We start from the raw sequence: 13,608 nt of genomic DNA on the forward strand, positions 1-13,608 counted from the left end.
TTATTTTTTTACCCTTTGTGACTTCTTCTTTGCACTCTTTTACAGGTAGGGGCCACCAGCATTTCCAGGCTTTGCTCTGTTCCTCAACAAAATTATCCCCACTGTAACTCTTACATAAGCCTGTCACTCCAAACCCCCGTTCCCCCACCCTGGTAACTGCTTCTCCCTCCTTTTCTATAGGTCTTGCCATACTCAGAGGCTCATCAAGCACATTTCCAAACTTCCACCCACCTCATGAGCTGCATGCCAGGGATTCTACAGCTCATGTATTTTCCTTGCCTGGCTTTGCTATTGCTTGCAATCAGGTGTGCTCTCTGGGAAAAAAAAATGAGAAGAGGAGCAAGCTTTGGTTTTGTGGAAAATCTTGTTTGCTCTTGCTGTTTCAGTTGTTTGGCAGCACCTTTTTTCTAACCTGAGAATTGATGGTTAGAGCAGAATACCTTTATGTAGTCACCTTTTTTGCCAGTGCCTTGACTAAAATCTGGTTTAATACAAGTTCGTGAGACTCTTGGGCTTTGATTTAAGAAGTAATTTGAAGTGTACCCTCACTGTGCCACACATGGGGGGACAGAGCTGACAACTAGTTTTTTACTTCTAGGATTTGAAGTGCAATCCAGCAACACTAAGATCACTACTCTCTTTTCCTGGAATGCAAGTAACATCCCACCCATGCAGCAGAAGCCACTTCTCATCTTTCCTAAGAGCCAGGATATGGAGTGATGAAATCACAGGCACTACTGTATTGAACTGTCATGTTCCTTGGGATTTGTACCACCGTATCAAACAAAAAAGTTTTCAATCAATACCTGAATTTTATAGCAAAACACTGCATTACTCAGTCTGTACCTGGCACATTGTTGATCAAGGCCACCTTGACAGGAACAGGGCTCCAGCCAGGCAGGCTGGCAGGACTGACACTGCAGCAGCTGGATTTCAGATCTCATCCTCATGCAGCCTATGTACAGCAGTTGCTTTCATCCTTGCCCTTAACTTCTGTTTGCTCAAGGAAAGCAGCACGTAGGCAAATAACATTTTGCATTTTAAAAGAGTTTTAATTTGTATCTGTTTTCAAAGTACACACCAAGCTAATGAATAGTCACTCCATTCTCTAGGATACACAGGAAGAACTGACTAAAATTAGCATTAATTAGCTGAATTACTGAGTGCTCCAACTGAGCTTGGGGTCTTTTTGCAATAGGTTTAGGATGAGCAAGTTGTGTGAAGCTGGTATGGGTTGAGGTAGTTGCTATTATTACTTTGGGGAGAGATGATCAAAAATTGGCTTCCTTCTTGAGTGCCCCAGCTAAAGTTGCAGACCCAGTGGAGATCCATAGTGAGTAGTGGATCCTCATTGTTCATGAGTTTACTTTGCTTCTTATTTGAATGTTGTTACAATTCCATTTTTCACTTATTAATTTGATTTTACTCATTTCACTACTCCCACTTAGAGCGTGGTCCCACTAATTCTGGCAAAAGCTGACCAGAGGAGATGGAATAACACACTGAAGAAGGGAAGGACTGGAAGTAATTGAGAGCCAGTGGGAACCTTTTTTATCAGGAGGTGTGTTTAAATATTATCTCTTTCTTAAGAAGAGCAACCTATTCTGTCAAGGGCAAGGGTGGTTCAGTTCAGCTTGATAGCTGAAGGGATGGACAATCTTGCTTTAGGGCACCCTCATCTCTGAAAGTAGAAAGTATTTAAAATCTGTTGTATTTTCCCCTCCAACATTATGGCAGAGACCTGATAAGGTCCTACCTGAAGGGCACATCCTACATGATGGCAGGAAATCTAGAGAATGGGTTCTTGAAACCCTATCTTTGTTCCACGTAATCTTTAACACTCCTCTGTGAAGAGGAATTACCATGAGAAATTTCCAGTAAGCAGCATGGCAATCTTGGTAAAGGCTCCTCACTGTCCACAGGGTTCCCTTTCTGTTCCCGGTGGCATCACATACATGTGGACAAACATGTGCCCTGATCTCCTTGACCTGAAGTCCATTGAGACTACTCTTCATGTAGACTTGTTTTTCAAACCTGTTACAGAAAACAGGGGGAAAAGACCCATCTAATTTTCTTTCTGGCCCTTCTGGTATGCCTTTTTACTCAGGAATGGTTTCTCCTGAATCCTTGTTGTCCTGGCATCGGTTTACTTAAAACTTCACGGGTAAAATTGAGTCATTGCACTCAGGCCCTCTCACTACTGATGGAAGATTATTAAAAATGGTGGCAAAATCAGGCTGGCATTATGCTGCAGAAACCACATTGCTTTTCTGGCTTAGTTTAATGATGCAGAAATATTGACCATCACTACTTTCCAACTTCCTTTTACTTCCTGTGCTTCCCAAAATGAAGCAATGGTGTCTTTGACCTGAGACAGACCCATTAACGACCTTGCAAAATCAGATTAAATAGAAAGAGAACCAGAGAACCAGGTGCAAAGCTATAATTAAAAAAGCTGCACAAGATGACAACTGCTAAAACACATGGAAACTACTGATTTTTGGGAGGTGGAAGTTTTAACCACTTCAAATTAGTGGCTGTTATAATAAATTCCGCTCTTTACCAGCCTCCAATGATGTCTGCAGCATGTTCATTGTTGTGCATATTGACATCCCTGGAGATGAATCCATTATGGGATATTTCTCCACACCACATTACAGGCAAATACCAGGACACTCTGTCCGTGCTGGGATATCAGCCAACTCTGTGCCCCCAACAGCTAGACACTGACCCTGAACCAGTGCATCCAGCCTTCATGAAGTTTCTGGCCTCTCAGCAAAGCACAATAAACTTATTTTGCCATTACACAGCTTCTGCAGTGGAACTGATTCATCTTTTCCATGCATCTGCCCACAATATGCCACACAGTCAACTTGTGACATCTTAAGGGCATCTCAGTGTCCCACACTTTTAGAGCAGCCACACAGTAAATGTAATCTCTCCTCCACTCTGTCTGGAAGAATTAGGAAGGAGGAGGCGTATCCAGCCCACTTCACATCTCCTAGGCCATGAGGGGGTTCTCAAGGTTTTCTTCTGAAAGAACAGTGCTCACAGTCTTACTCCCCACCTTTGCAATGCACACTGTTTCAAGCATTCCCACATTTCCCTCAAGTAAGGAGACTAATTTATACTTAAATTCCCTATAGAAGGTCAAGAAATCCCTGCAAAAGGCAATGCCAAAGGAAAATCTGTTTTCCCTCTTTGCCCTGTGTTTGTTCTCCAATGTCTCTTGGGAAGGTTTTTCAGATGGGCCTTTGATGTGCTGGGTCTGACAGCCCAGCCTGGCCCAGCCCTGCTCAGATCCTCAACAATCCCTCCCACACAGGCATGGGCTGTGTCAGCTCCTGCAGCCTGGCCTGCAAGACACAGAAACACATTAATTAACTGAGATTAGTCAAATATAAGTAGATGGAGAGGGGGTAGGTTTTAGTCCTCCGAGTGGGCTAAAACCTGCAGGGCTGCTTCAGACTATGGTTTTATTTTTTTTGGTCACTTCCAAATTCTGGAGGGAAGGTTTTGTAGGGAAAGGGCTGGTTTGGATGTTCAAGGTGTAAGTGGTAGAAGCCTTAAGAAGAAGCAGTGAGAAGAAGCAGTAAAAAGGAGGGGAGAATGGAGATACTTCTTTCTCCTTTGGAGATGTTGGTGCTGCTGTCTTGCATTCCCTGCAGTGATTCACGGAAATGTTGTCAGCTCCTTACTTGTTTCCTGGAAGCAGACAGGAATTTATATGGTGGAACACTCAGTATTTGATTTAGTCCATGCTCCATTATACTTGAAATGGGCTTAGTATACTAATACTTAGTATTTTCTGCATTAGAAAGTATTATTATGTCAGTCAGCAGAAGAGAAAAAAAGCTCTGATTGCATGGTTAGCCTCCAGCAAATAACATTGCTTGCTAAATGTAGGAAGAGGTGTCCTCTTTATTTCCTTAGGCAAACATTTCTATTTTGGAAAGATGAAACACCTGACTCCTAAGCTAGCAGAAATGTCCAGCTACAGATCAGAACATTATGACACTTCTGTTGACTAAAAGACCTTGTGGTCTTGCTAGAACGTGCTGCCTTTCTCTGTGGCCTGTGGTCAGCTAATTCATAATCATCAGAGAGTAATAATTTGCTCAGGGCTTGTAATTTCTTATTATATTGAAGAAAATGTAAGCAAGTGGATGGTATTCAGGAAGTCAGAGTGTAACATTAATTTCATCACCACGTAAAACGCACACCTTTGTGGATTCATACTATTCTGGGATAGTCTTCATCTTTTAAGCAATCTCAGGCTTAAAGATTAAAGATTTATAATCTTTAAGAATGTCACCCTTAGGTTATAAAGTTAATTTATTTTCATTCCCTAATTACATATGAGATGTGTTCAGTTTACAAGTTAAAATCTGCGGTGGTTTCTTTTCTTGTTGCTTTTAAATTATTTTTTTTTAATGTTGCTGGCTTTGCAAACTCTTCCTGGAACTAGACAATAAACAGATTTTCTGCTTCCAATGCTACTTCTAGCTATATCAGTTACCCAGAGTGTGAGAGGAAGGTTTGTGAGAGGAAAGTTATATCACCGGCAAAATGGGAACCAGGATAAACTCCTGTTTACCTCTGTTCAGTTGCAGTGCATTTGTACAGTGAGTAAGAGAAAAACTACATCATAAGACAGATTCTATGAAGGTTGAAACTACAATAATTTATGCCAGCTGCCCAGAGACACTTGCTGTTATCATGTTATACTAACAAACATTAAAGTTCTGAAATACAGAACAGCATAACTCTGTCATTCTGAGAGACCTTACTTTACTGCAGCTGAGCATCTGGCTCTGTGAGCAGATTTCATGTTTCCAGTTGGAATCATTATCTCTTGGCTGTGGGAAAACACATCCCATGCTTATGCTTGAATCCAGAATGTTGGACTCAGTGGTAATATATATAAACCCTGAGAACTATTGAACATCTTTGTGCTTCATAAATATTCTGATAGACCTGAGCAAACTCCCAAAGTCCTGGCCTAGTATCCACTGCAATTTAATTTATGGCATGTATTTCCAGCAGCTTAGCTGAGAAATATGAAGGAAGCACTACCAGGATCTATGAATTTTCAGAAATTCACATCTGGGGATGGACATGCCAGATTAGCATTAATAGATAGCATGGAACATTGGTTGACTGGTGAGTGTGACAAAGCCAACTATTTTCCTTACCTTTCTAAAAGTTGGCTTCAGTCAGTGTTCTCAGTCTGCCAGGTGTGATGAAAAGAGAGAAGAAAATAAATCTAATTGGAATTGAGTCTTGATTCTCACATCTGTGGATATACAAAATACCTATTTCTTTGTCAATGCTGATTTTGTCAGCAAATCTGGGTCATAAATGAAAGGGTAACAGGGTTCTTTCCAGGAGCTGACCCATTGTGTGTCATCTAAAGAAAGCTGGTAAATCCTTTAAAAAGAAAATATTGCAATTAAATGTATTTTATTTACCCCACCTGAAATTCATAGTCCCGACTGATCTGAGGAAGTCCAAATAGTCTGTTTGAAGTTTAAAGCTTGAGGAGAGACAGGGGACAGCAGGTACACAGAGTTATTTTCACAAAGCTCCTCCCTTTATATATGAAAAAAAGGAATTTACTGCTTTGCTTGCATTTATGGCTGCTTGATGTCTGTTTTACAAACTGAATTAATATGCCTGCAGAAAACTTGTGACAGAGGGGCCAGTGCACAGCTCCTGCATTGCTTCTCCATCCCAGGCACGGTACTTTTATTCTAAATAAGTGTTTGTCTATTTGAACTAATGACTTCAAAACACATGTGGCCAGGTGCACTGGTTTTGGATGGGAGAGACTTAATGTTCTTCATTGCAGCTGGGATGGGCTATGTTTCAGTTGTGTGACCAAAACATTGCTGATAGCACAGGAATGTTTTTGTTACTGCTGAGCAAAGCCAAAGACTTTCCTCTGCTCACCCCACCCCACCAGAGAGGAGGCTGGGAGTGCACAAGGAGGGGATGCAGCTGGGACAACTGACCCAAAGGACATCCCACACCATATGGGGTCATGCTCATCATACATACCTGTGACCAAATGTCCCTAATTTTGCCTATGACTCATTTGCTTTGGCAGCATCTGGAGCAGCTAACTGGTTCTATGGACACTTTAAGTGATTGATCTGAATTACAGAACAGGCAAGACAGGGGGGTAGAAAGAGTCAAGCCCTGCACCTCTCCTGATTTACAGCTCTGCAGCAGAAAGTGAAAAGATGAAGATCTACAAGCACCTTGTTATCACCAGGAGTAAGGATAGACAGATCACATTTTATTACAGCTGGCAGAGGTACAGAAAAGGTCTCCTCCCTCTCATCCTGCTGTGCCTTACCTTTTGACTGCAGTGATGGACCAGAGAATGCATATAATGATCTCTGGTGGTCTTACCCCCAATGGAGCAGATTGTGCATGATGTAGGAACCCCATTTTAAAAAGAGATTGTACTGCATGACATAAAGAGAAATAATAACCTATAGGAAGACAAAACTGAGCATGTTGTGAATGTTGTCACAGAAATCTCTATCTTTCTCATATCTGGGGAATTAGCATCTGACCTGTCCTGTCTTCTGTGACAGCAGAGTGGATCAGTTTTACCTTAGGGCAATATTTTGCAGCAAAGTTTGAGATTCCTGCCTTTTTTTTTTTTTTTTTTCCAATCTTCTATCTAATGCATTTAGGGATTTTGAGACCCAAAGAAGACCATTTCAGAGTAGAGGAATTTACCTCCTTTCATATGCAGGTAAATGGTTTTATAACTAGAAGAAAAACCTCATGAAATATGAAGCTTACAGTTCAGCTTTTTTGATTTTATTTTTACATCTATCAATATTTGTGTGAAATATGTAAAACCTCAGAAATGCTGCAGCTTGGATCACAGTTACAAGCTAGATCGCAACTGCTCCACTCATAGCTCATCAAGGAACTGAGTGCTGTAGGAATGGCTCGGAAGTGACCAGCAAGACCTGGAAAATGGAAATTATCTGCCAGCATAAAATTCCAATTGTACCATTATTAAGGCAGTAGTCTTTTCAAATAGAGAAGAGTGGCTAAGAAGTGCCATAAAAGTAAAAAAAAAAAACCCAAAACCTGCAGTCTTTGTCTTTGCAAATCCCTGTGGAAGATGGACAGAAGCATGTGTGCAAAGGCAGCTGGTAGGAGGAAAACACTGTATGGATGTGCATGTACTGTGTATGTATGCAAGTGTTGGGGCTCAGATGGAACCCTAGATGGAACCATAAAACATTCTGAGTTAGATGGGACCTACAGGGACCATCAAACACAACAATTCTCCTGGCTCTGCACGGGACAACCCCAAAAATCACAACATATGTCTGGGAGCATAAGTCCAAACTGTTTGAACTCTGTCAGGCAGCTGGTGTGGATGATCCTTGTGCTTGTTGCCTTTGGGAAGAGACATTGTCACAGGTTTCCTGTGGGTCTGGAGCTATTATGCAAGCGACATACCCTCCTTATGGGAGGGGATTGTACAAAAAGAACAACTTCTCATTAACCACAGTAGTGACAGTGTCTGGTGCAATGAGCTTTATAACACCTGCACAGTTAATTCTCCCATGAGACTGAAACCAGTCAGGGTCATTTTAGAGAGAGGAAAGAGTAAAGCCTGGAGGAAATGCATTTACTTGGTTTTAATGGAGTAGTTTTTCAATTACTTATATCTCATCAGGCTGTAAAGGAGAAAAACAATAGTATTAAGTCACTATATGGATCTGCTGAATTAAATTGACCCAAGTTCTATATCTTTATAAAGCTGCAACAAATGGGAGCTCCAACAAGGAATTCCTTCATGTCTGCAGCATTTTTTTTTCTTTTATTTTTTTTCTCCTTGTGTCTGTAAGTGTGGCTCATTCAACAGCCAGTGAGGTAGTTATTATTAACACAGAGGATAGCTGGAGTGGTTTACTGAAAATCCTGTCTTACAGCAAATGCAAAGCAAAGGTTTAGGGGAATCAATTTGCTGTTATTATGGTGTCCTTACATGGTCTCCAGCAGAAAGCTCTGTTGAATTTACAGTTACATTTTGTATACTTTGAAGTATTAACCACTTAATTCTACTGGTTCTGCTGCCGATGATAAACCAGATGTTTTATCACGGGCAGCGGTGTGGATTCTTGCAGGTACTTATGTGCCAGCTCCTATTCATTTCTGCAGGAGCTGGGTTTATCTGCTCAGTGTATCCAGAAAACGTATATGCAGCACTTTGAGCTCAAGCTGCTGCCAAGTTTTTGTTCATTTTAACCTGCATCTTGCATGAGCTGATGTTTTCCCTTTAAAAGATTCACACTGTCAACTCCTGGGGTTATTTAAAAGACCCCAAATAAATTGTTCATTGCTTCCCTCACTTTTAAAAGTTTTCTTTAAATAACAAGAGTAAAAGGTAGAACTATCTTCATGGGATTATCATCATGCTTTTTTACATAGAATTCCTTGAAACATTAAACCAGCTGAGGACCTAAAAATCTATAAACATGACTTGAGGATACATTAAGAGACAAAATTCCCAAAGCTTGCATTCTAGATTGGCCCCACACCTTGGGCCCTGTTTTTATTGTGAATCTTGTTAATGGACATTATTAATTAGGAATTAAAGTTTTATTTGGCTTCAAAAATTGATATTGAACTTTTTTCAACTTTTGGTTTTCAGTAAAAAATTTTCATTTGAAAAGTCACAACAATACTAAAAATTAAACTTCCTCTATTTTCCATTTTTAAAATTTTTTTGCATAAAAATTCCTCTTGTATTCAATGTAGCCCTCCATTTGCCTTTCAGCCAAATTTTAATAGATTTATTTTCAAATCTTATACTATATATCAACAATGGTTCCTTAGCTCAAGTTCTAAAAAAGAACTGTGAGAACTCATTGGCTTGGGGAAAGGGGATTTTTTTAACACTTCTTAGGTAAATGTATATAAATTTGGGGCTGAGATACAGCATTGATGGCAAAACCTTCTCCTGCTTGCTTTGCCCAGAATGAACATTCCCATAGACTCTGCACAGACAGGAGGAAAAAGTCAGTATGTCAAAAGTGGAAAAAAAATTATGGGACTTGCAAGATTTGTAACAGACAATGCTCATGTGATTTTAAACCCTTCTAAACTTCTGGTGCTTCCAGGTCATATCCTGCTTCAAAACTGGCCATGCTTTGCACAAGAATTTGGAACAGATGCAACTGATGAGCTTCAGGGGTTGGAACTTGATGATCTTAATGTCCCTTCCAACCAAAGCCATTCTATGAATTCTAAATGTCTCTTTATGCCCAAATAGCTCTTGTGGTTCTACAGTTTTGTATCAAAGACAGTGAAATAGTCATTTTCCAGGAGGAAATGTGCGTGAAACTTTCTGTGTTCTTGTGAGACATAGAAAGTTGGTGGAAAGAAAAATGCAGCTTTAAAATAAACTATTCCTCCATCTCACAGGTCCAAAAGCACTGACAGTTTTGATTTTGGGGCTTAAATTATATTGCAGTGGCTGTTGGAAACTGCAGACTGAAATGTCAGTGTTGCTGGAATATAATAGTACAGCACCAGTAAATATCTCTGGATTTAGCTCTCACGTATTCCTTTTTTATTTAGTATTCCATCAATAACTTTGTTGTACATGCTTGCACACAAATAGTTCATTTCTTTCAAGGTGGTTTAACTGCCTAGCAACCTTATAAAAATAAATTTTTTGTGTTCTGTAATAATGGCTGAAAACAGTGGATCTTACATTTGTGCAGCGGCAGTGTTTTGAGAGGTAGTGACTGAAATGTCCTGGCATTTTTTTTTTTGGTCAGAATTACTGTAAGAGGAAAAATGTTTTTAAGGACTTAATGAAACTGATTGGTAAAGAATCAAGTAAAATATGTCTATTAAGTAAATCATCCTACTTAAATTGTGACTTTCAAAGATGTCAATAAGAGATGGGCGTCCACACATTTTTTGTGCCTTTGAAATCTTTTTTTCTTCCCAGGAGAAGTAGCAAATTGAAGCCTTCTGGAAAAGAACAAAACCAACCATAAATTGTTTTGCATGTATATCACTCAGTCCCCAGGAGACTTAGATGGCTTTTCTAGTGTGAATGACATATTCAGTCTTAGAAAGATTTAAGTGTGAAACTGCAAACACTTATTACCAATTTAAGAGCTTACTTCTTTGAGTAGTATTGTATTTATTGTTTACAAGCAGAAATGATGTGCCAAGTAGTTTCTAGAAGATCATGCTTAGGTAAAAATTTGGTCTTGCAGAGGTGACTGCAGGCTGTTTAGTAAGATAACTCCTAAATGATAGGTTCAGGGATCTTATCAGGGATGTCTGATGATTCATGGATGTCTGATAATTTATCAGTGTGGAACAATGCCAAATGACTTTCAAATTAAACATAAGATTTTCAGGATTTTATTCTGAACCCTCTGATACTGAAGGATACTAGAGGGCAATCATAAAACCATCCCTGATACAGGTAGAAAGACATTGGCCTTCTTGTCCACCTGGACATGCTAGTTTGTGTTCAGCCCTTGCCAACCTTTTCTTCCGGGAAGCTTTCCAGCCATTCTGCCCCCAGTCTGGAGTTATGCAGGGGATTGTTATGACATGAGAGCAAGACCCAGTCCTTGGTCTTCCTGTACTTCATCCTGCTGGCCCTGCCCCATTGATCCTGTCCGCATTCTCCCAAAGAGCCTTCCTGGCTTCCAGCTGACACTCTGACCCATCTTGGTGTTGTCAGAAATTTACAACTGAGGGTACACTCAATGCCCTTGGCCACATCACCAGGACAGATAATAAACAGGAGTGAGCCCAGGGGACACCCCTACTGACCGGAAGATACCTGGATGTTGCACAATTCAGCACAACACTCTGGGCCTCGTCCCAACAGTTCTTAACCCAGTAAAGAGTGCACCTTCCCAAGTCCTAGGCTAGTGGCTTTTTCAAGACTCTGCTGTTGGAGACAGAGTCAAAGGCTTTGCTTTGGTCCAGGGAGATTCCATGCACAGCTTCTCCTTCGGCCTGGAAGTGGGTCAGCCACTTGTCAAAGAACATAATGTTGCTCAGGTAGGACCTGCCTTTCCTAAACCCATGCTGGTGGGGACTGATCCCTCAGCTATCCTCTCTGGGCCTTGTGATCCCCCTCACATGATCTGCTCCAGAATCTTGCTGGGCCCCGAGAGCCAAGGGGTGGGACACATGGTGGGCTGGGTGGGAAAAGTTGTTTGGCAAGGCACAGGGGTTCTTTGGGGATGTTTAGGGGAAGAACACATTACGGGACAAGGGAAAAATGGAGGCCATTGCGAGAGGAACAAATGAAGGTGAAGTTGAGGGTCAAACGCCAAAAAAAAAGGCTTTTGTGACCGAGGGGGGGTCTCCATGTCTCTCCATGACAAGGGGTGGCTGTGCCTAACAGGCCATTGTGACCCAGGGTTGTATCGTGCCCAGAGACCATTGTGACATGGGTTCGTGTGGTGACCTGGAGGCCGCTTATCTGGCCAAACACCTCATGTTGCCACTCCCAGGAGAGCAGCTCTCTGAGGAGGCAGCAGTTCTCTCGCGAGGCAACAACTCCTCAGAAGGAAGCAGCTCTCCCAGGTGCACTTGGCCAGTGCTGATTAGAGCACTGCCAAGATGTCAAAGAGACGTGAGGCGAACGCCCACTACCAATCCTGTGAGGGGCAGCCGCTGCTGTCCAAGTGGCAACAGGTGAGGGATGGGAATGGAGGGAAAGACTGCAGTGGGGCCTGGAGAAGGGCTGGGTGGAGATATCAACAGCCAGGCTTGGCTCCAGATTTTGCTCTGGGAAAGAGCTGGTGCCAGGACATCCTGGGTGAAGGAATGACCCAGAGACAGTGAGTGTAGCTGGGAACACAGCCTGGCCTGGCTGCTGTGGCCAGCACTGCCCTTGGGTTCAGAGCTGGGCTTGATGCTCTGAGGCGGGACAGTGTGCCCACAGAACTGCCTCCATCTCTTGCCTCCCCCTGCTTCCCGCAGGTGCCCCAGAGGGTGCCGCAGACAGCAGCGGAGGTCACATGGGTGACTGTCACTCCCCTCTATGGAGACAGACCAGTCCCCAGACTGGTCAACTCATTGAGACACACAGGACAGGGAACACAGGAGGACAGCCTGGAGGGAGGGCACTCAGTGCCCCTCAGTGGCACAGTCAAACGGACACCAAGATTGTCCGTGTCAGACTTGCCGCCCCTCCATGGCCCTCCATTGAAAGTGACACCTCCGTGGCAGCTCAGCCTGGAAAAGCCAAGAGCAACCTCAGCAAGGCTCAAGCTGCCCCCTCTGCCAGCAGCCCCAGAAGCCTCTGGGAGAAGACCCAGAGCTCAGTCCGGGGGTCTTGTGGCCAGCTGCTACCAAGAGCTTGTGTCACCATCTCTATGGGACTCTATGGCTGCTGACAGGTCCCAAGAAACACCTTCCCTGGGTAGCACAGATGAAAGAGCCTGGCAATGGTCAGCTGCAAGGCATGGCCAACGCCTGCCACCCCTGCGACGTGTGGGTGGCTTGCCGCTCCGCACAGGAACGCAGCCTGCCTGGAAGCACCAGGGGCACACTAAGACAGAGGAGCTCTCTGAGGTGCAGGAAGTGCATGGTGGCAAAACATCTGGAGGCATGTTTAGAGGCCTTGTTCTGTGCCTGAGTGAAGACACCGTCATCAAGTCCACCTGGATGCAGGAGCATTCAAGTCTCTGTCAAGAGGCAGATGCAGAGCCCCAGGTGTTGCCCAGCACTCCCGGCTTGCCTGAAGGCTTCACAGGAGAACTGGGAAACTTCTCTGAGCTCCTGTCTCCTGGCCTGATTGCAGAGCCGTGCTCTGGCTCAGACAACTCATGTCCCAGGGACCCATCTCTAAAGGAGCCAGAGGAGAAGTTGGTGGAGGAAAAATTTCCAAACACTGATTCTTCAGAAGATGCAGACAGCGACACATGGAATGTGTCACTTGCCCCATTGAAAGAGAAAAGGGCAGAGGCTGTGGCTTCTCCTTTGGCTGGCGAACCCTGGGACGATGAGCCCAGTGAGCTTTTCCCCACCTCCAAGGCTGAGGAAACCTCAGGCTTCTCAGCTTTGTCTTCATCTGGAGGCACCTGTGAGGAGAGGGGAACTCGTTGGCCAGCAGAGCAAGGCACCCACGGCACAGACAGTAAGGATGCTATGAAGCCTGTTCAACACATCAAGGCAGAGGAGCTGGAGGAGTTGGAGGAAGACATCCTGTCCTCCCTCCATGAAGAAAGTACCTTGATGTCATACGGCCTTTGCACCTTGACCAGTGACTGCCCAGGAGAGACTGAAAACTACTCACAGCTGGTGCCTCCTGATCTGTTTGCAGAGCTCTGGTCTCTCTTTAACAACAAGGACATGCCATGCTGGGACACTTGTGTTGACGAGTTACTGGCAAAGTGGGAGGAAGAGGAGCTCCCTGAAAGAGACGCTGCAGGAGATGGGGACAGCGAGCCAGAATGGGCATCATGTCTCACACTGCAAGACAAAGAAACAGAGCCAGCAGCTTCTCCCCTGGACAGTGATCCTTGTGGTGATGGGCACAGTGAGCCTCTCCCCATGGAATTGCCCAATGACCTAAAG

The 13,608-nt window shown here is 43.4% G+C and overlaps 1 long non-coding RNA gene across 1 annotated transcript; it reads right to left on the minus strand.

The window, feature by feature from the left end:
• Window positions 1-4,414: 4,414 nt before the first annotated feature.
• LOC135285587 (uncharacterized) lies at window positions 4,415-12,055 on the minus strand. Its single transcript, XR_010350395.1, has 2 exons — window positions 10,553-12,055; window positions 4,415-10,023 (listed from the first exon to the last, which is right to left on the minus strand). It is a non-coding gene; the product is annotated as an uncharacterized LOC135285587 (long non-coding RNA).
• Window positions 12,056-13,608: the final 1,553 nt, after the last annotated feature.

This window comes from Passer domesticus, chromosome 1 (assembly GCF_036417665.1).
Source record: "Passer domesticus isolate bPasDom1 chromosome 1, bPasDom1.hap1, whole genome shotgun sequence".
NCBI lineage: Eukaryota > Metazoa > Chordata > Aves > Passeriformes > Passeridae > Passer > Passer domesticus.